The sequence below is a fragment of the Anser cygnoides genome, chromosome 22 (genome assembly GCF_040182565.1).
Source record: "Anser cygnoides isolate HZ-2024a breed goose chromosome 22, Taihu_goose_T2T_genome, whole genome shotgun sequence".
Lineage (NCBI taxonomy): Eukaryota > Metazoa > Chordata > Aves > Anseriformes > Anatidae > Anser > Anser cygnoides.
The window spans coordinates 8,782,981-8,805,858 of record NC_089894.1 but is presented as its reverse complement, the minus strand read 5'-3'; the positions used below and the strand labels follow the sequence as shown (position 1 = coordinate 8,805,858).

General features: G+C 44.9%; 1 long non-coding RNA gene across 1 annotated transcript in view; it reads right to left on the bottom strand.

Annotated features, from left to right (window-relative positions):
• The window catches only part of LOC125180475 (uncharacterized), a 35,576-nt gene extending 17,263 nt beyond the window's left edge, over positions 1-18,313 (bottom strand). The window contains exon 1 of the long non-coding RNA XR_007159043.2: positions 17,544-18,313. This is a non-coding gene — a long non-coding RNA (uncharacterized lncRNA). The remainder of the gene's footprint in view (positions 1-17,543) is intronic.
• Positions 18,314-22,878: the final 4,565 nt, after the last annotated feature.

The following is a 22,878-nucleotide window of genomic DNA, read 5'->3' as shown; positions in this document are numbered from 1 at the left end:
TTGGGTGATAATGTTGTACTGCCTTGCAAAATGGGAAGCATTCTGGACTAAACATCTTTTTGCTATTTTGCACCCGAATATAAGGTCCTGACTCATGAAAATGGCTTCTAGATGCTGTCATGGTGCACATTAGCTATCAGGATAATCAGAAAGAATTTGACATTTGTAACAGACTTACAGAGATACGTTAAGATTAGGGTTTTTGGACTACAGTCAAGAAAGCTGAATTAACTATATTTATAATCCTCATCTGGCTGGGGAGACTAGCAGTCTGATTTTCATTCCTGCTCAGGTCCCTTTACATAAATTGCTTTCACACACATTTCAGAAGCACTTTTTTTCCAAGCCAGAGAACTGTAAAGGGAGTTTCATGTAAATGAGAATCAGGCCATCAGGATGAACATTATCCATGTCTGCAAATGTTTGCAAAGCTTCAGTCCCCCTTTAACATCTGCTAAGGAGAAAAAATTCGTAAGCCTCAGCAGTTAAGGGTTTGGGGGTTTTTAAAAGCCACATCAAGGTCCTGTTAAGCTTTGTGGTGACTGTTAAGCTTATTGCCAATGAGTGCATTTCTTTGGACAACATCACAAGGAAATGTGAAATGGAGCAGAGATTAAAGCATGGGTGGATTTTGAAAAATGTAGCGACTGGTTTAATGCAACCAGGTGGAGACTGTCCAGTGCTCGGAGCTTTCTAGGCCCCTTTGTTAAACACTTCAGTCTTTCCACTTCTTACTTGAAAATAAACTTTTCCCCATTATTCTTTGTGGTTTACAAGAGGTTGGTGGAGCAGGGCCAATTTTCACGAGCTCAGAATCCAGTTAATTCAAGTGCAGTTTTCTCAGCAACATTGGGGCACACATCGAAGATTCACACAGTTTTATAGCCTCTGAAGATGTGTCTAAAAGCTATCTGTACCTTTGTTAGTCTTTTATCACCACTTTACATGATTTCCTACTCATTTTGTTTCTTCCTTTTGTCTCTGTTGCATTTATGTTGGTCTGCAGCCAGAGTTCCTTGCTCCTCTATTCAGGGTTAAGTCCAGGAAAACACACTTGAAAGAGGACGAACAAGTCCCGCGGCCACAGGAGATTTACCACCCATCTGGAATGAAATCTAGGGTCTACTTCAGCAGGATCTGCCACAGGCAGATTGCTCACTCCCCCTCCCTGCCTCCACCCAAAAGGTTCCTTGGACTCATCTCGGCCCCTACCCACAGATCTGTGACGCTCCCGACTAGCGAAGGGAGGTAAGGGGGACAGGGTTACACCACTAACGCTGCAGCCAACAGTCCCATTACCTGATCATGTAGCACATATCCATATGTAATCTCCCACCCCAACTCCCCAGGCCATCCTGGAGACCCTGCTTTCACTGGACAGCTTCCAAGTCTTGACTGCTTCATCATTTTTGGTATTTACTGCCACCTGCCCATGTGCTATCAGTGTGTGAGCCCATGGTGGTGATGGGAAGGGACCCTTGGAAGGAGGTAAGGAGGCACTTAAGGCAGGACTCTATTCAAGCTGTCTTTTGTGACTACTGTATGCAAAAACACCCTCTTCCCAGTTCCAACAACTAGGACTATGCTGTTGTGTCCCTCTGACTGGGTATCAGTATCACCCGCTGGGGTGGAATCCATGTTTCAGTTAATCATGCTCAGACGCACATGTCAAGCAGGGTTAGACTGACTACGTGATCATCCTCTGCTGTAAGAATAATGCTTAGTCTGTAATTCAGTTCCAAAATGAGAGAACAACTCATTTTTTTCAGAGGGCACAGACCTATAATCTGGGATCCTAAAATTCAACCACCACAGATTTTGGCAGTACTTTTCCGAGAATCCAAAGGCCTCGGTCACAGGGTACCCCACCCTTTTACACAGACAAAATGTGATTCCAGGCTTGGCAAGAGGTTGGAGGACAATCCAGAGCCTTTCTAAGCGTGTGTGGTGTTTGAGTTCAAATGGTGTTCACTTCTACCCACAGAGACTGCATGGCTGTCAACAACCTCTTGGCAGGAATCCTGCCTCACCCTGGAGAAAGGAGATGCTGAGTCCTTGGCACAGACAGTCCTGTGAGCTGTGCAGGAATCAAAGCAACTCTGCTAGCGAAAAAGAACACCAGTAAATCTCTGGATGTGTTGAGTGAGACAGCGAAAAGTGGCATAAAATGTAACAAGAAGACTGTCGTGGCAGCTGAGGATGTGTCAGTCAGTCTGCTGAGCACCTCTGTCCTTTGCAAATTCTCAGTGAGAATGCCTTCTAACAGCTTTGAATTCAGAAAATGCAATGAGCTAGGATTTCAAACACCTTGAGTCTTTAAAGGATGAAGTCGTTTCCACTCCCCAAATGCACATATTCCTCATCAGAGTCATTTCTCTGGAATATTTTTTCCTTTGGATATACCATCTTCCTGAAGTTGGGAGGAAAAAAAAAGAAAAGCAAAGAAAAAAAGCAGGAGACATTTCAGAGGTGAAACTGGCCAGCTGGCAGTTGATTTATGAAGTGCTGAAAAGCATCTTCGGAGCTGTCATTTATCTTAAAGCTCTGAGCCTAAATAAACAAAGAGCCCCCCTTCCTAAATATAGTTACAGTAGAAATAACCCCAAAGCCTAATAGCTGGCATCTGAAAACTGCACCCTTCAGACATCCGGCCCACAGATGCACCCTAGTGGATCAATGCTTCCAGCCCCTCCTGGATCCAGCTAACCTGGCCCTTACCTCCCTTACCTTCTGAAAAGGAACCAAATCAAAACCAACAGGGAAAACAAATCGAAAGCGACAGAGCCATCTCAGTTGTGCTGAGGGACTGCAGATCCACAGGCTGCTGCAAAGAAAACTTGCCCTGTTACGAGCATTAGATTCTACCCAACCAGCAAAAGTATTGATTGCTGCTGCTTTTTTTTCCCTAGGTTTTGCTGCATTTGTTGTTACTTTACCAGCCTAAGGGATCTTCTACTCCTGTTCCAGCTAAGAAAAGAAATGCTTCTCTAATGTTGATTATCCTATAGTTAGTTAGTTAGTTAGTTTTCCATCACACTGAAGTCTATACAGAAGGAGTAGAAATCTGCAGTAGAAGAAGCTCTACCTACTGTTTAGAAATGGATAGGGTATGGAAACATCACGGCAGCTGACTTCTCAGAAGCAGAAAGCTCCTGCTTATGAACCTCAGCATCAATCTACAGAGACACATAGAGCAGAAACCAGTATTTTAAAAATCATTTGGGGGCTTGTTGCTCTTGTTGTAGCAAGAGCTCACTGTAGGAACTGGACTCTCAGCCATTGCAAATAGTCAGAACTCCACTGAAGGAAACAAAATTGCCCCAGCTTGTACCAGCTGAAGACATGCCAGGATACAAATATGTCGTTGTAAAAACAGTGTGGGAAAAAACTCTAGCATGTCTACACTATTCATCCCTCTATCTTCTCTACTGTCATTTTGCTTATATTCCCTGCCAGACTGTTAACATTGGAAAGTCTTTTCTCACATGGCACTGTTCACAAATTAATGTTTATTTAACTACTTTCATCAGTAAATATCACATTATACAGATATAAAATGCAACCAGAAGACAAGCTAAAAACCAGTCCTGTTTTTCTCTGGTAGATTTCAGACAAGATATTTGAATTTTTGTGATTTTGTAATTGCAAATCTAGGGCCAGGTGAAGTTACTCCTAACTGTCTGACAAGTTGAACTGGAAAAAAAACAAACACAAAAAACCAGTTCTGCTGAGTCCCACCCCAGTGCTCTATCCACTAGGCTGCACCATCAGCACAGCTTCTCGCTAAAACACTAAGGTGAGAAATATTAAAAGCATTTAAAAAGACAAAATCAGATATTTTTTTAAGAGACCACCTCTCCCTGAGTGTCTCGAGCAAACTCTTTTCATTTGGATTGCTGAGTTGGCAGAGAACTTGAACACCAGTTAAATGCAGTTGACTGTGTTTAGAGAACCGACACGAAAGGAAAGAGGCTGGAAACTACGTGTGATCAGAAAGGTTTTGCATCATTAGAACAAGCGCCCAGAAGAGCAAAAAGGGGAAGGCATGTGAAGCTGTCATGAACTCTCCTCGTCAAGAGCAGTGTAAATCAAATCAAGACGAGGCTATTTCTTATTCACACCCCTATGAATGTCCCAGTCCACCCCTGTCAGGAACGGTCCCCAGAGCATGTTGTCAAAAGCCAACAGTGGAGATACTTGCAGCAGAGAGGCCAAGAATTGAAGAGGTCATAGCTATTATATTCTCTGTCTGGATAAGGAGAAACTGTTTCAGGAGTTCAGCCACAACTGCAAGGATGCTTACAGAGAGGTCCAGCTCCCGGGAGCAAGTGCTAGGAGAAAGGCATCCTCTCGTTTCTTTTATTAGGGTCACTGTCAAGCAGTAGTTCTTCTGGTGCTACCAGGAGTGACTCTAGACTGTCAGCTCTTCTTTCAAGTGAAATAAGCACACTATTAGATTAGACCTTTTTAAGACAGAAAGATTGTTCTTACTGGTGGAGAGGCTGCCATAGCACCACTTTCATAGCATTGGATGATGGATAAAAGATCCAAAATCACTCGGATGCCATGGTTATAGTATACTACTGTCTGTATAATGCAAACAGACCTGGGATTCCCTCTGACACACTGGATAAATTAGTTACCTCCCATCTTCTTCAGGGGCAGAAAATAATGCATTAGCAAGCCTACATTCTGAGTGAAATATTTGACAGTATCACTTTACTCTCTTAAAGCAGCTGCATATTTCTGTGTTCCTGCTCAGTTTGAACACATTCTTACCCTTGTCTCTCAGATCTGCTTTCAGGGAGAGCAAGAGCAGTCTTTTCTCCCCAGCATCCCACCTTGTAATCTAAGTTTCTCCAAACTGCATGAGATTAAACACTTTGGTCTATCAGCATTGCTAAGACCCTCCGTACCTTTGATCAATTTATAGCTCTTCTTTGTACCTTCTCCAGAATTTGTAAATCAGATAACTCCTCATATCTAACAGATAAGTGAGTGAGTCCAGATGCACCAGACTCACTAAGAAAGCATAGGAGATAATGTTAGGGATTCCACATGCATGAAATCTGGATCCTTGTCTAGTGGAAGATACCAGTGTTTTGGGACTTGTTAATTGTTTTTTTTTTCTTTTTTTAAATAGCATCCTATATCAGATTATTTTTGACCAGAAGCCACAAATGCATATCTAATGGAAAAATGAAGGGGAAGGGAGAAAAGAGACAGATATGAGAACAAGGAATGGAAGGCATTTCAGGGAGATAGGATAAATTGAAGCTGTCACTCTTCTGAGAGGGATTTATTGCACAACTTGCTTCGGAATACATGGAGCTCTGTCAATATTGAATTGCACCTGCTTGCTATGGGTGTAAAAATGGGAAACAGAAGAGAGAGAAAGAAAGGAAGAAAGAAAGAGAAAGAAAAATAAAATGAAAGAAAAAGAAAAGAATAACAAAAAAAGATAAAAGGCAAAAAAGTTCTATTCTGCAAAGTCACTCCGGACTTTTTTGATAGCTTCAGTCTGTTACCGTTTTTGCACCAATTCAGCCTACCTATTACTGCATACAGAAAGAGAAGGAACTGCATCTCTGCATCTCTTCACCCAGAAGAAACAGAAGGAGGGAATTATCCTGGGCTCAATTGAAACTGCAGCCAGCAGAAATTTGTGTCTGTTTTTTCCTCCAGCTGCGAGCCATCTGTAGTTATCCCTTTTTTTTTCTTTTCCTTTTTTTTTTTCTCCCTGTAATAAATTGATAGCTCCAAAGGGTGAGAACACTGCAAGGCAGAGAAACAGATTGCCAGGTTGCCACCAAGAAGTGTTCAAATGGATCAAACGAGAAAGGAGGAAGCTGGCTACTTCCCACAGCCATCATTACAAGCCATACGGCAGTGAGGCAGTGACATGTCATCTCCTGGCAGCAATACGAGCTGTGGGGAGGGGGACAGAGAAAGAGAGACGTTCGAAAGTTTCTGCAAGTCTGGAGCCAACAGACTCCAGAAAATGTGTGCACACACAGAGTATGAAGACGGGGCTGTAGAAGAAACATCTGCCTACTGGAAGGTTTTTATGTGTTCCTCAAGGCATCTAGTTCTGGTTCCTGAAACAAATGGGATCAAATTCAGCCTAGCCACCTGAGTGTTCCAGTGTTCCCATGAGGTCCTGCTGGCCTGTCTCTTGGCTATTGACAATAACAGGCAGAACTGGTGGAAATGAAGAATTTGCACTGGTGTGAACATAATCATTAATAAGTGAGCAACGGATTTGAAAGTAATCGGATGAAATGATCGAATCATAGCACAAGTGATAGAATGACAGAATATCCCGAGCTGGAAGGGACCCACCAGGACCATTGAGTCCAACTCCTGGATCCACACAGGATCACCCAAAAATCAGACTTTATGTCTGAGAGCATTGTCCAAACACTTCTTGAACTTTGGCAGGCTCGGTGCTGTGCCCACTGCCCTGGGGAGCCTGTTCCAGTGCCCGACCACCTCTCGGTGCAGAACCTTTCCCTAACACCCAGCCCGACCCTCCCCTGTCCCAGCTCCATGCCGTTCCCTCGGGTCTTGGCGCTGTCCCCAGAGAGCAGAGCTCAGCGCCTGCCCCTCTGCTCCCCTCGGGAGGGAGCTGCAGGCTGCCATGAGGCCTCCCCTCAGTCTCCTCTCCTACAGGCTGACCAAACCAAGGGACCTCAGCTGCTCCTCGCATGTCTTCCTCTCTAGACCCTTCACCATCTTTGCAGCCCTCCTCTGGACACTCTCTAGTAGTTTAATGCCCTTCTTATACTGTGGTGCCCAAACCTGCAGACATATTCCTGCACACACCAGCACAGAGCAGAGCAGGACGATCCCTTCCCTTGACCGGCTGTAGTGCCGTGCTTGGTGCACCCCAGGGTATGGTTGGCCCTTTGGGCTGCCAGGGCACGCTGCTGGCTCATATTCAACTTGCCACTCCAGAGTAGATTCTGCGTTCCACAGGGTCTGTCGTACTGCAAGTTCAGCGCAGCTGTGGGCCTTCCTCAGGGCTGGCTATGCCTGCTAGCTGTAGCTTAAATCCTCAGGGTCGTGCTGGGAGGCTGCCGAAACCGGGGCTCTAAAGCTTATGGGAAGGGGAAAACTTCAGCTTAGCACGCATCCACATTCTTGTTCTTATAGTGCAAAGGAATTGGATACAGATGAGGCCAACTGTCCCATAGCTCAATCCATCAGCAGATAGTCTAAGGTCAGCTATTTCTAAATACACCGCAGATCTCTGAGTCTGAGTGAAAGCTGGCCTAACAGATGGCTGCGTGGACAGAAAGCGTGTCACATCTGCTCTCAAGCCCATCCTTCGTTTCCCAGAAGAGATGAAGCCACTTCTGCTTCACCTTATCACCAGATACCTTGTAAAGATGCTGAGGTTGCAAGTCCTCCATTGCATTACACCTCACGTTGCCATAGTCCTTTGTGTAGGATGCTGATCAGGCAGCATTTTACATCTGCATCACATGGGTGCAAACTAGAACACTAGGCTACTAGAGATCAGGTCCTGCAGTTTTGCTTTGGTACCTGGAGGCTACAGAGTAGTGCAGAGGAGTGCAACACTGCTCCGAGGTGTGGCCACCCTCAGATACGGGCGCTTTTTTCAAAGGAATGCAAAGGATTTCTGAACCTGAAACTCCAGCAGCCTCCCTTTAGATCAAATGATTGCTGAGTATTTCCAGGAGGCTGACTCAGTAACTTTGTGAAATCACTAATGCCAAGTGCCCCTGTGTTGACAGGCGGAGGAATAGCAGTTTATGGTCTTCCTTGTTCACCAAAAGAAACATTATCTCTGATCCTACAGTCACCCTGAACAAATGCAAGGCCTTTCTGGGGGAGATGTGTGTGTTGTGTTAATTGCATATTTTGCTGAGATGAAAGATCTCAGCATCTCTCAGTAACTTCCTCTGCTTCCTTTTGTTCTCTAGAAGCCTCATTTTTTCCCTCCTAATATTTATTCATGAGGATTTTTGCTTTCAGAAGCTTCAGAGCAGCTGCTCCTGGTCTGATGGAATTCACTCAGCAGCAGAGATGTCTTTTCATCTGTTCAGCGCAGCAAGCTTCACCATCGACAAGCATCTGCTTCTCTGGACAGGACTCCAGCTTCAGCACTATTAATATGCATTTTATGGAGTGCAATGGAACACATGTGCAATCTGCAGGCTAAAGATTCTGCATAGTTTTGCACATATGCACACCTGCATGCAAAGAGCATCTTCCTGAGCCGAGGTCCTGGTCTTCACAAGATGGACATGGATTCATGAACTGCAGTGACACACGAATATGGTATACATCTCATCATATCCTGATGTCTGTATTTGGATTCTTGACTTCTTTGGTGTATGTAAGAAGCAGACAAGCTTATCTTTGGTATAGCTCCAAAGTTCAGATTTTAAAAGTCGGTAGTCTGGTTGTGAGTTGCATTTTGATGACTCAGTCCCCGAAAGCGTAAGCAGGCTTCAGTTTTATCTTGGCAAAGCAAAAAGCGCTTTACCTACAATTTCCTGTCAGAAACTTTTCCCACAAGAAGGGACTGGAAGTTCTATTGCCATTACATTGCTAGTAATGCAATAACATAGTAGAAGTTTTCACTTTCTATACTGTCGTGCTCATTTCAGCGCACACCACTGTACATTGTGAAGTGCAGCTGATTTTGTACACACAAAACATCTTGTTTCCCGGGCACATCTGGCAGCTGGAAAATCAACCACCTGCTGTGCAAAGGTGTCAGCTACATGTAGGGAAAGGGGTTGTGCACGTCAAAGAGGAGTGAGTGCACGTGTAACCAGAGGATGGATTCAGGTTCGGTATAAGCCATCTACTAGCTCACCATTTTCTGGAGATTTTACATGCACCTCCTCAGCTCAGGTAGGCAGCACTGTTGCCATTTCCTAACACATTTGACCTCCTAATTGGAAGCATCCAAAGTTACGAAGTTCAGGGTTAGCAAACAAAAAAATTTCTGAATCCCCTCTACCCTCACCTTGTTATCTTTGCTTACACACAGAAGGTAACAGTATTTCCCTTAGAAAAGTGAATTTTGCAAGGCACAAAGTTTTCAGTTCCCAAAGTGAATATTCCAGGCACAAAAGAGGGTGGTGGATGAGGCTGAAATTGCATTCGTACTAGTAGCCATGAATGCTCAATCCAGTATAATATATGACCTACGTGAAACAAATGTTTCTTTCGACAGGTGTCCAAATATCCTGAGATGTCTTTTACTTCATTTTAAGAATCTCAGCTCAAAACATATAAGGTAAGGGAAAAAAATGGGATGGGATGGGATGGGATGGGATGGGATGGGATGGGATGGGATGGGATGGGATGGGAAGGGAAAGGAAAGGAAAGGAAAGGAAAGGAAAGGAAAGGAAAGGAAAGGAAAGGAAAGGAAAGGAAAGGAAAGGAAAGGAAAGGAAAGGAAAGGAAAGGAAAGGAAAGGAAAGGAAAGGAAAGGAAAGGAAAGGAAAAAGGAAAGGAAAAGGAAAGGAAAGGAAAGGAAAGGAAAAGGAAAGGAAAGGAAAGGAAAGGAAAGGAAAGGAAAGGAAAGGAAAGGAAAAGGAAAGGAAAGGAAAGGAAAGGAAAGGAAAGGAAAGGAAAGGAAAGGAAAGGAAAGGAAAGGAAAGGAAAGGAAAGGAAAGGAAAGGAAAGGAAAGGAAAGGAAAGGAAAGGAAAGGAAAGGAAAGGAAAGGAAAGGAAAGGAAAGGAAAGGAAAGGAAAGGAAAGGAAAGGAAAGGAAAGGAAAGGAAAGGAAAGGACAGAAATATATGGAGCAGGTTCTCCTCTAGGGCAGAGCTAATCTCACAGAGATTAGTAAAGATAGTGCAATTGCTTCATTTTCCTTTCACTTCCACCAATAGCTTCAAGAGTGGAACCTCTAGTGAATATCTAGAGCAGGATGACTAATATCAGCTACATCTTTCAGAAATGTAACCCCCTATTGCATTTAGGATTCAGTTTCCTCATTGATACTAAAAGGAGATAAAACTTGTCCCTCCTCAGGGAAGTTTTGGAGATTCTCAGGTGAGTCATACTGTGGAAGTCTGAATCACTGCTACTTAATTACTTCATCAGAGGTTTTCAGTGGAGTCAGAAGGACCAGCATGAGGGATCCCCAGATCCCTGCCAGTGTGGAGATGTCCCCTAGGGAATCTAGAGCTCTGCATCAACTACTTCCAGAAGGAAATCTGTGGAGCTGCAGAGCTTGCACTGGGGCAATGGCCAGAGCCTCTGCCTCGCCTGCCAGGCCTTCCATCTGGATGTGTCAGAGAGCACCGGGGAGCCACCGAGCCAGAGACAGATGCAGTGAAGAGGGAGCAATGTTTCACCAGTCTGTCAACATGTCATTAGGCTCTCATGAGGGAACATAGAACAGAGGGGTGTGGGGAGGAGGGGGGAGATGGCGAAGGGGGAGAGACAGAAAGAGAAAGAGGGGCAGAGAAAATGACAGAGTATTGGAGAGATGGAGAGGTTGGTGCCAATGCCATGTAAATCACTGCCAAGGGGAGAGCTCCATCAAACACAAGGCCAGTACTATAAATCAGTCCGTAATTAGGTGCAAAGAGAAAGCTTTAACATCCTCATCAAATTGATTAATACATCTCGTGGCTCAGGACAGATGTAGATGGTGTTTATGAACAACTGCAAAGCAGCCAGGGCTGTGTCTGGGGCAGGAGGAAAAGGGGTTGGGGGGAGGAGTAATGGATCTGCAAACAGAAGCTCTCCAACTCCTCTCCAGGGCCTGGGCTGAGGGTCTCTCCTGCCCCTCTGCTCATCTGCCTGCAGGTTTGTGGAAATTAAGTAGTTAATGTTAGTACAGAATGATGGCAGTGGAATGCCTTTATTTTAGGGGCTGATCCCAAAACAGTCAGTGCTAATGAGCATCTTACCGTTGATTTTGGTGCAATTTGGTTTAAACAGTTAATAAGCACAATTACAGGTAGTCTTGGGTGAAGACAATAAAGAATAAGCTGGCTATGAGGAAGCAGAGAGATGGAGGAACAGAAGTTGTGAGGGCCAAAGCCCACTTGCATTCAACTCAGCAAATCTGCCACTGATTTCAGTGGGTCAAAGGCTCAGTCGAGACTGCACATCCCAGACAGGAAGTCAACAACGGAAAGAGCAGAAAAGGGTGGGAAGGGTGTTCCCAGCACTGTGATCCTGATGTCAGTGGTGGCTCTGAGGCAAAGCAAAGCTAGAAACGAAGAGTTCCAAGCCACCCTTGTGGCTGTTCATCCAACGCGTTCCACACACTGCCGGCAATTTTCTAGTTTCTCTGAGCTAATCTGGTTTTGGTACTTGCAAATGTACCAGAAATGTTTCAAGCACAATGAGCTTGAAAGTCCTCAAAAATCCAGGACAGTGAATGTAACATGAATTCTATACTGTTATTCTCACTGTTGATGTATTTCAAATCCCAGTCTGTGGATAGTTATGGGTTGCTAATGCTGATATTAATTCCTTATTATTTTATGTAGCATGTATGTGACCTTATCCTATCTGACATTTCACAGACACAGATGGTCCCTACCTCAAAGTGCTTACAATCAAAGGATAATAAAGATAGCAGGTGGGTATAGATAGGTGAGAGAACCTAAGAAAATTGTGTGGCAATGCTGGGCAGCAGGGTAAGGCCACACTGCCACTGCACTTGCTGCTTTGATGTTGTCAAATGAACATGCAGAGTGCACAGGTAAGGTAATCAAATGTGCATGGTGCAAACAATTTATCCCACAGCTCTGCAGCTTAGCCATTACTTGTCATTTCTAGGTGTGTGTGCAGCATGCATACATGGCAAAGCCAGCATGGGGCAGGATACAACTCTGTGGAAGGAATGCTGCAACAGAATCTGAAATCTGAACCTTTTCTCTCTGTTTTGCTGCAATAAATGCAGCAATGCCTACCTCTTACACAGTGGTTTTGGTCTCTTTGGCCACAAGGGCCTTCATAAAGGAGGTCAGCATCACTCCCATCTTTTCAACAAATGGAGAAACTGAGGCAATAAAGAGAGAAAGTGATTTAACTGCCCAATATCATCCAGCAAGTCAGGGACAGAAGCTGGAGTAGATCCCAGCTTACTGGACCCCATGCTCAGTGTTTTCCCATTCCCCTTTCTCCACAGACTACTCTGCCTGGCATTCAGAGACTGTTCTGGGGTGCTTAGAGAGCCCTCAGCTTTCACTTTGGCTTGACTGCAGGGATCTCTTACTCGTGCTGGAGAAGTCTGGTAAAAAGTCTGGGATTTGCAAGTGAGGTGTCTATGGTGGAGTGACAAGATACTTAACCCCTCAGCCCTTCGGAATTACAGATGTGATGTGGTGTGCATGTGTCAGCAAATAATTCAGAGGTGAAGGGGTTATAAGAACCACAGCTCCTCCAGATCTCTCCCTTTGAGAAGACACAGGTTGGCTTGATTCCTGTTACTAAACATTGCTTGCCTTAAGCCTCACACAGCGACTGTTTTCTACAATATACTCAAAAACGAGGAAAGACAGAAAGAAAGAGAGAGAGAAAGAAAGAGAGAAAGAAAGAAGGAAGAAAAAGAGCTCCTTCTATAGAAACAGCACAAGCCTTATTTACTGGCAAGAAACGCACAAGAAAAGAACTCTTTATTGAGAAATTTTAAACACCACTGGTTCTGATGACCTTTAACCTTCCTGTATTAATCCTGGCAGACAAAGACCTGGCCCATGTGTCATTATGGCAGAAGCGCAGGGCCCCAGTACAGATACTCTTAAAGCCACTCCCCGTGTGCGCCAGTGAACAGACCACAGACCCTGTGGATCCCAGCTACAGCCATCCAGCCCCAAGGAACAGGGCACCGAGGTGATTTTGTCACCGTCTGTTTGCCATGGAGAAGAATTTAAGAGGGAAATGACAGTCTTGTCAAGTATTCCCCCTCGCATCACAACATACAAAATATTAAAAGCTAGCCTATGAAGAGAAGTAGTAAAAGCACTTGGCTTTTACAAGTGTAATCCTTGGATTAAGAGGATGGTGCTGCATTTGAAGTTCACTTGCTTGTACTATGCTTTTCTGCTGTAATGATAAGTTCTCAAAACACAAGAAAGACTAAACAAGCAGGATATCTTTTTAAACTGCAGAATCTCTCCCATTCACTGATGATCCCTGCCCAGGCCAAAGGAAAAACATAAAATACTTAGCTAGAGCAGTCACTCTTGCTGTGGAAAATAAATGCTTTGAAAGAAAAAAAACATCAATGGAAATTAGCAAAGCTGAGGGTAAAAAAATCCATGCCCTGCCCGTGCGATATTTGAAGTATTTTTTTTTGCATGATTTAATGTCATATAATTACAGATACCAGTTCCCATTGTTGAACTGATTCTTTCATTCCACTTATTGAAGTTTCTTAAAGCTGATTCTGCTCTTTTTTGTAGTCAGTGGCAGAAGGCTTTTAATTTTACAAGGGCAGAATCTGGCCACACTGTAAACTCCATGGCTAGAGATGTTTGTTCCTCCCGTATTGTACAGTACTTGTCATAACAGAGATCAACTTCTAAATGGAGTTCTTAGGTACTATGGTGACACATCCAAATGGCTGCACTTCTTTTTTCTTTTAACATTTAACGGATGTTTTAACAGATATGCTAAAAAGAAGAAAGGGAGGGACTCTCCATCTCCCATCTACACATCCTACAGAGCTCTGGGTACATTTAATGGTCAGGATACCTGGTGGCCAGCTCTGCAGCTGGTGTAAATCAGCATTACTTCACTGCCTTTAACAGAGCTTCAGTCCATCATCTGAACTGAGGATCTCAAGGCCGTACCTGCTCTGCGTGCACTGCGTAAGTGAGCCTGCCAATGTTCCAGCAGCACAAATCAGCCTGATAAGACCCAAAATGTGAGTAGCAAAGTACTGTTTCATGGAGACACAACCCCTGAGAAATATAAGAGTTTAAACATTCAAAAGGCGAGTGAAAGGATTTCTTTGGAGAGCAAAGTCCAGTGAGCAAGGGCCCCACTGTGGTTTGTGCCTCAGCTGGAGTGACAGCACAACAGACATGCAACTTTGTGTATCCTTCGGCCCTGTCAGGGGGAAGTTATTGATGAGTAAGAGCCATTCTTTAAGGTCTCCGCTCCAGCCCCTTCCTCTGGCTCAGGCCCCATTGTGGGTCCAGCCCAGGGAGCAGTTTACAAACCTTGAGTGGAAAAAAAGCCTGTTTGTACTGCAGGGAGAAGCCATTCCCCGTGGCTCTGCTGGAGGAAGGCAAATGTACACCACACACAAGCCAGAGACATGACCTCCAAGAACAAAGTATGTATGTTCAGTGATGCAACAGTTGTGGTATCTGTACATATTTATGTGATCAAAACAGAAGGTTTCATCCTGCAAAGTGCTCCTTGTCCTCAGTGTTAGTCTGCCACCCCAACCCACCCCCCACTCCTGAATTCAACAGTTAGATATTTTTATTAATAACTCAGGCAGTGTAACAGAGCATTATGTGCAGCTGATTTCAAGATGGAGAAGGGGGACAGAGCTGCAAGCCATTCAGAAAGCAGGGTTTGAATTCAGAAAGAGCAATAATCTGAAAGGATTTAGGACAATAAATGCTAAATTCCACAATTGTGAAGGAATAATCAGCCACACAGACGTGAACTGTGGAACAAGTGTCAAAGAAGCAGCTGTGCAGGAAAAGATCTGGTGCAATCACTGCTCCAGAACTCTTCAGTTTTGGTTCAATAGATAGTAACAGAACCGAGGCATGAACCAAATTATGTCAGATTTGAGAAAAACAAAAAAAAACTCCTCACTCTCCTCAGCTCTAACAAGTGCCTCAGCTGGCCCAGTTTTGGACACCACAAGACAATAGTTTAGAGGGAGAGTAGCAAAATAACTTCAGGCCTAGAAAACATGGCCTCCATGGAGAGACCTAAAGTAGCAGATGAGTGTAGGGAGGAAACTGGTAGAGAAATTTATCAATCTCCAAGTACATTAAAAGCTGCCACAAAACGGAAGGTAATAAAGCATTTCCCATGTTTGCTGAGGACTGGACAAGGGGTAGTGTGTTCAAACTGCAGGAAGGGAGATTGAGGTTAGGAATTAGGGAGAACTTCTTAACAGTAAGGATGGTGAAACACCAGCATGTACTGCTTGAGGGGGCTATGGGATCCCCAACGCTGGACATTTTTGAACACAATAAAACTTAAATGTCTGACTGAAATAACGGTTCTCACTTTTGAAGGGGAGATTGGCTGATACAGCTTTATCTTGTATGTTTCTATAACTGTGACTTCCAAGTGCTCTTGAAATATATAATTGAAAATGTACATAAACCAAACTCAGCAACATAAACTCTACCTGTTGCAAAAGCAGACAATAAAGAGGCACTGAATTTGTTAGTGAAACTTTCGGTAGTCATTTTCTTAATGTTTTTCTCACACCCAGGTAATAAAAGCAGAGCCATTCCTTCAGCAGCTCAGACCTAAGCACCCCCAACCATGTGTGGCTCTCTTTTATTTTTTCCCCTACTACCAAATCGTGACTTAAACTATAATAAATCAAAGGGAACGGCTGCAGCTCATACAACACATGCAAAATCACAAGCCTCTAACCTTCACCTTCAAGATTTCCCTACAAGGATTTCAACATCTGGAGCCCATTCAGCTTGAAGTGATGACAATTTCCAATAAGCGTTAATGGGGGATCCTGCCCAGTCTATACTCTACAACTATAATTCAGTCTGTCTGTCCATCTGTCAGGGTTTATGACAGCCAGAGCTCACCCACACAGGAACAAACTACAGCTACAGATTTCTTAATGAGCACATAATGAAGTCAACCTGCTTCATTTTTTTCAGCTTGGCTGATCATTTCCAACAAGCAGACTTCTCTTTGCTCTACCAGCTCTCAGTGCCAGGAGCATGTCGGGCTGCAGATGAGCTGACAGGGATGAAAAGCCATAAACAGGAATCTTGGGAACACAAGGCTCTCACACTTTTACATAGGCAAGTAAACCGTGAGGATGACTTTTGCTGCTTTTGGATTAGACCCATAAGAACCCTTGGGCTGATTAAACACCCCAGAAATTGCAGGTGGAGCTGCGATACCCGTTACCAAGCAGCTCTGCTCCCTGTTTGTGCATCTTGTGCTGCTTTAACTGCAAAGTCCCTCCTTGCCTCCCTTGTGCAAGCACCCAAAGTGAAATCTCAGCATGGTAACACTCTCAGCGAGCTGACCGTGGCTCCCCTCTCCTCAGGCTGAGGCCAATGTCATCCCTATGCCACAGACAGCCTCACAAAGCCTAAGAGGGCTGGCCCAGGGTTGGTGCCCCAAGATAGTGGCCTAGACCTTGTTCTCCACAGTCAGCATCATGTCAGAGCTGAAGTCTGAGGCAGCCTGAGTTACTTCACAAACAGCTTCATCACACATTGCCTCACAGTCTCTGTTGCCTGAGAGCCCCTGTCACCTCTGAGCCTGTATTGCCTCAGAGTCCACATCACCTCAGAGACCACAACATTTCAGAGCTCAGTTACCTCAGAGCCTGCTCCACCTCAGAGCCCAGATCACCTCAGAGCCCAGATCACCTCAGAACCCAGTCACCTCAGAGACCACAACAGAGCCCAGTTTCACCTCAGAGCCCAGTCAGAGCCCAGATTCAGAGCTCAGAGCCCAGATTCCTCAGAGCCTGCTCCAGAGCCCAGATTACCTCAGAGCCTGCCCAGATCCACCTCAGAGCCCAGATCACCTCAGAGCCCAGATCACCTCAGAGCCCAGATCACCTCAGAGCCCAGTCACCTCAGAGCCCAGATCACCTCGGAGCCCAGATCACCTCAGAGCCCAGATCACCTCAGAGCCCAGATCACCTCAGAACCCAGATCACCTCAGAGCCCAGATCACCTCAGAGCCCAGTCACCTCAGAGCCCAGATCACCTCAGAGCCCAGATCACCTCAGAGACCACAACATTTCAGAGCTCAGTTACCTCAGAGCCTGCTCCACCTCAGAGCCCAGATCACCTCAGAGCCCAGTCACCTCAGAGCCCAGATCACCTCAGAGCCCAGATCACCTCAGAGCCCAGATCACCTCAGAGCCCAGTCACCTCAGAGCCCAGATCACCTCAGAGCCCAGATCACCTCAGAGCCCAGTCACCTCGGAGCCCAGATCACCTCAGAGCCCAGTCACCTCAGAGCCCAGATCACCTCAGAGCCCAGATCACCTCAGAGCCCAGATCACCTCAGAGCCCAGATCACCTCAGAACCCAGATCACCTCAGAGCCCAGTCACCTCAGAGCCCAGATCACCTCAGAGCCCAGTCACCTCAGAGCCCAGATCACCTCGGAGCCCAGATCACCTCAGAGCCCAGTCACCTCAGAGCCCAGATCACCTCGGAGCCCAGATCACCTCGGAGCCCAGATCACCTCAGAGCCCAGATCACCTCAGAACCCAGTCACCTCAGAGCCCAGATCACCTCAGAGCCCAGATCACCTCGGAGCCCAGATCACCTCAGAGCCCAGTCACCTCAGAGCCCAGATCACCTCGGAGCCCAGATCACCTCAGAGCCCAGTCACCTCAGAGCCTGCGTTGCCTCAGAGTCTGCGATGCCTCAGAGCCCAGATCACCTCTGTGTTGCCTCAGAATTCATGTTGCCTCAAAGCCTGAGTCGTCTCAGAGTGTGAGTAACCTCAGAGCCCCAGGCGTCTCATGGCTGATGTCTCCTCACAGCTGGTGCCATCTCAGCCCACACTGCCTCACAGTCCTGCCACCACGCAGCCTTGTCACCTGACAGCTCGTGCCACCTCCCAGGCTGCCGCCTCCAGCTCCCCCTCAGCTCGGGCCCAGCGCTGCTGCCCTCTGCAGCGGCAGCCTTCACTGCGCTCCTTCTCTGACCTCGAGCCTGAGCACCACAGCACCAGAAACCGGACAGCTTGCTTTCTGCCTGGTAATTACACTTGGAAACAGCCTCCCAGGGCATGTTAATAAGCAGTTTCCTGATTGGTGATGGTGTTCTCAGTCAGGTTGTAGGAATAATCTTGCCCTGTCCTCCAGCAGCCTCCGTTTTGGGATCCCAGAGACCTTAAGGGAGGAGGGTACCTCCTGTGCACCATGGCCTCAGCGGCAGGCGTGAGGGTTACTTCCTGACTGGGAGCCTTCAACCATCTTCTTTTTGTAAGCTTTCACCCCAGTTTGTCTTGGAGTTTGAATTTGATACCTTGGGCTCAAATGGCAGCACCACACCTGCTCAGACAGCCTGATCTGCGCGTGTTGGAGCCAATGGAGAAGTTTACTCCAATCTCGGTGGTGTAGGATTAAAATAGTAGGCACTAAATCTGTTCTCTGTGGACTTAAAACTATTTTAACATGCCTTATGCCTTGGTAGATTGAGAAGTTGTCAAATTATTTCCTTCAGATATTTGCAAATCCATTTTGTAAAGATTGGCCTGTTAAAGAGCCATTTAGAAAGACTGATGCCTCCTTGAGAAAGATGGGGTCATAATTCTACTAATTTTTATAATGATGAACACCCACTGGAGATCTACTTACATGAATGCTAAAGTAAGCAGGATCGGAATTAGACACTGTCTCCTTTTTTCCTTTTTTTTTTTTCCTCATCTCCCTTTGGAGATGCTGTTGCTGTTCCTAAGTTTTCACTTACTCTAGGATCTCAAGAGATCCCAGAAAGTATCTATATAAGGCTTCTCTCATTCCAGTTAAATAAGCTCTTTTTATTCTGACTGTAGAGAGAAGAGGCCTAGAACATCCCACTGGAATCCCTCTACCCACCTAAGCAGATAGTGAAAGCTGTTCATCAGCTCCAAGCCTGTCTGGCAGATGTAACAGAGCAAGGCTTTCTGCTTCTGAATTTAACTTACAGCACCTGAGGTAAGGAGTTCAACGGGAGTTTCTTTCCTGCCCAGTTAAAATGACAAATTGGTACATGAGTGTTTAATGAAAGATGCTGGAAATGTCCGTGAAGATCAGAAAAATCACCTCTTGGAATTGACAGGCAGGCCATCTGCATTCTTGCGTTCCTATTAATTCCCTAACAATAAACGACAGGAGAGCCTAGAGGGTTAAAAGCTTAATTCAATCTCCCAGATTCCTTCCAGGGGCCTGTCTGCATATAGAATGAGAAAGGCATTTATAAAACGTTATTTGCACACTAGATTTTTCATATAGCTCCATGCACCAAATATCAATCACGCCCCTCTCAGTCATGGTGTCACCATGCATCACACAGCCCTGCAGAGACTAATGATGCGCCCGCCTCTGACATCTGCCACACAGATTGATGACATCACACCCACTGCACACCATGTGACTGTTGCCATAGCTCTGATTCAATGTTTAATAATATACGTCCCAATCTCCAGTACCAAATTTGGGTAACTTAATTTGCTAAAATATAAACAGTCTCACACGCTTTGGGGAAGTTCAGGGCCAGGTTAGGTTTTTATTTCACTACTGTACTCACAGTAATCATTGTTTTAGGGTAATTCCCATCAGTAAAATAGCAATTACATGTTCTATAATCTGCGTATGAATCAAGCTTTGATGGTAGCTTAATTAAAACAAGTCAACTTTGTTCTTTTATAAACTAAACCTTATATTTTCTTTGTGCTTCAGTGAAGGATGACAGTCTCTCTGTACTCTCTGCTGTGTCTTTAGCTGAAATGCCCAAAAATGCCTTATTTTCCTCTCTGTTCAGTTCTCCTTCCCTTGATGTTTTATGTAAAGACAAATGCACACATCCCTACCTGTTGGAACAGTTACATCAGGTACTATTTACACTCTAAAGTTCACAACATAGATCGAGCTCTAATTTTACTATGAGAAATGACTTTTCCACTTCCTTCTGTCCTTCCTTTCACATAGCCTAGACCAATGACCATTAAAGTTGGTGTAATCCTTCTGTAGACTCCAGTGGGCATTACAACATGGTCAGAAAATACCTATCAGCTTTTAAAGCCTAGGTAATTGTTCCCCTAATGATATGATGCTCTTATGAAGGGAGCTCTTGTCTATAGGTGAACTTATTCTGCAGTAAAGTTAGGTGCGGATTTAAAGCAGAGTGCCTCACTGGGATAACTCATGTATAGACAAGTCCTTACACAGTGGCATTAATTTCTGTGAAGGATTGTTCGAAACATTGATCCTGCAGGCTCTCCCTGGATAGAGAAGATTCATATCAAAGCAGCTTGCCTCCCAGGGCTGGCATTTAAAAAAGCACTCTCTGGTAGCATTAAGGATAAAAACTTAAACCATGTAAAAACCTTTTATCCATTGCTGAATTAGTCAAACTGTCCCTCATGAGGAGGGAGCTTCACTAGAAGCCTGAGGACTTGGTTTCTTGAGGACAGATGGAAGTAGTCTGCATATTTAAAATATTCAGCCAGCTGCAGTGTAGTAGAGCTGCTGCTCAGAAGGCTGATCTGTGCTCTGACTCAGTTTACTGACTGCAGTTTTATTACTGCTGCAATACAAGAAACAGGGATGCAGCTATTCCTTTGAATGGGGGGGTTCCCAGGTGCTTCTGCCTTTCTGGAACTATCCATTATATTTTGCTCTGTGTGTGTATTTGCATGTGAATGTGTGTGTATTCAGACAACTTTCTCTTCAGGAATCAGGAAAAGTACTGGAAGCCCAGAGGAGCAAGCTCTTATCTCTAATGAAGGTGGCATGAGGGCAAGGATGGTCAGCCTGTAGCTCTTAACCTACACTCAGTTTTTCAGCACTTTAAGTGCTGGTTTTGATTAAGATGACTTGCACTGTGACCCAGGAATTGCTGGCTAGTGTTCTTGTAGTTCATAGGTAACTGTTAAGCCCTGCAGTGCTGGGTCGCTTTGTGTCCAGTGAGAACTGGAACATCCTTTGCATCAACCGTTCCACCTTAGCCCTGTATAAAGGACAGGTTTACACATATGGTCAGATCCTGCAACAAGAGAAAACCTTTTGCTGAAGTCACAGTGCTGTGTAAAAGTTCTTTCTGAAGTCTTAGATTCTGAGTACTGGTGGAAAGATTTTCTTCCTTTGCTGGTATAAACAGAGTTCTGTCTCCTGCTAGAAGGAGGGATTTCTGAGGAAGTTTCCCTTTCTAGTAACACAAGACTTGCACGACTAGATAACACTGTTGGGTAGTACACTAAAGTGCACCAGCTTCTGCAGCCAGTGTTCCCCCGAGGGAGCATCATGACTACTTTCCTAATGAACGAACCAGCTCCCCAGACCAAATGATCAGCTACACGTGCTCAGCTGCAGTAGCTTTTTCTGTAAGTCTCCTGCAAAGCTCAGACACCATAACAAGTTTTCTTAGCTGCTCTGCCACTGCAACTCATCCACTGAAGATTTAGGGAATATTGTTCTGCTATTTCTCAAGCTAGTAGAGGTAATGCACGGCTATGTATTTTAGAGAAAGCCTGGGAGGCAGCCATTAGCCTGAGGGTTGCCTCCACAGATTCACAATCCCTTTTCCTAAAATGCAAACTCAGACAATTTCTAAGCTGTGACTGGCATATGGGAATATAGAAATCAGCTTCATAAAAGCTCGTGATAGCTAATGCTTCCCACCAGTGAGGAAGATGGATGATATCCTGTAGTGTTAACATGTGGAAAGTGCTAATATTTCATCCAATTGTTCAGTCTGTAGGAAGGTGAGACACAGGCACAGAGTTTCCCACTCATGGACATCTTGAATAAAGCTTTTCTTTATTTCCATTGGAACTAATTCTCCTGCCCCTTTTGTCAGTGGCCCATCCATCTCTCGTGGCTGCTCTGCACACTTACCAAACTGTCTGGGGCACCAAATACAAAGTGCTCAGAGGAAAAATAGTGAGTGTTTGTAGAGGTGGTATGAGGCTGAGAACAGCATAGGAAGCCTCTGTTGAAATAATGCATTCGAGCTGTTACTGCAGATAGGACATGGCAGTGGATGATGCTTGGCAAAACTGATTTTTCTCCAGATGCTAACAGAATTAAAACAGAGGCTAATTTAATCAGAAGTGTATCATACCTGACCACTAGCTGGGCTCTTCAGTGTGGAGCAATCCTCATTTACGCCAGCAAAAGACCTACACTACTGAATGGTATGTTTGTCCACTTTTCATGAAAACACAAAGGAGGAGAGTAGTTCTTGTCCCTGAAAATACTGCCCTGAGAGGGCTGATTCCTCAGGGTTTCCTCCATCCTAAACCAAGTTTCATTTTTATACTAACAATTCTGGACCTCCAGACATTACTCTGAATTAATATACAATGTGAGACAACTGGATATCATCAAAAATACATAGACACACAATTGATGAGGACCAACCGTTGAGGTCAAATAGAAAAAATAGCATACAAGGGGGAGGCTGAAGGCAGAGGCACTACTGGCTCACAGGTTCTGTAGGGCAAAAATGTTAGCTTGGAAGCAGATGCATGATTATAGAGAAGGAAAAGAAAAAGATCTGAAGGGGAAGAAGTGATATAAGAAAATAAGGATGATGTGAAAGCAAAGGGCGAGTTTATGTAAATTCCTGATGAATTGAAAAAAAAGCCAAGCAACTAAAACTGATTCTTGAGGGAATGAAGAGACAAAGAATGCAATTCCAGAGACAGGTAACTGGTATCAGCAGGACTGGAATGAACATCACAGGCTGGTAAGAGGCTGAGAATACTGTTTGGATCAAACAAACAGGACATATGCACCTCTGTCTGCATAGCTCTGTGAAGGCAGCTTTGTCTCACAGCATCTTTGTTATTTTAGCACTGTTGGTCTCATGCAGCTCTGTGAGGGTTCTCTGTTTCTGATCCTGAACATCCACTGTCTTTCCGTTACCAGTATTCTCACACAGCCATTCTGATTCATCTCAATGTTGATTTCCAACACAATTGTCATTGTAGGACTAGGGATCCCCCTGACTCCTCT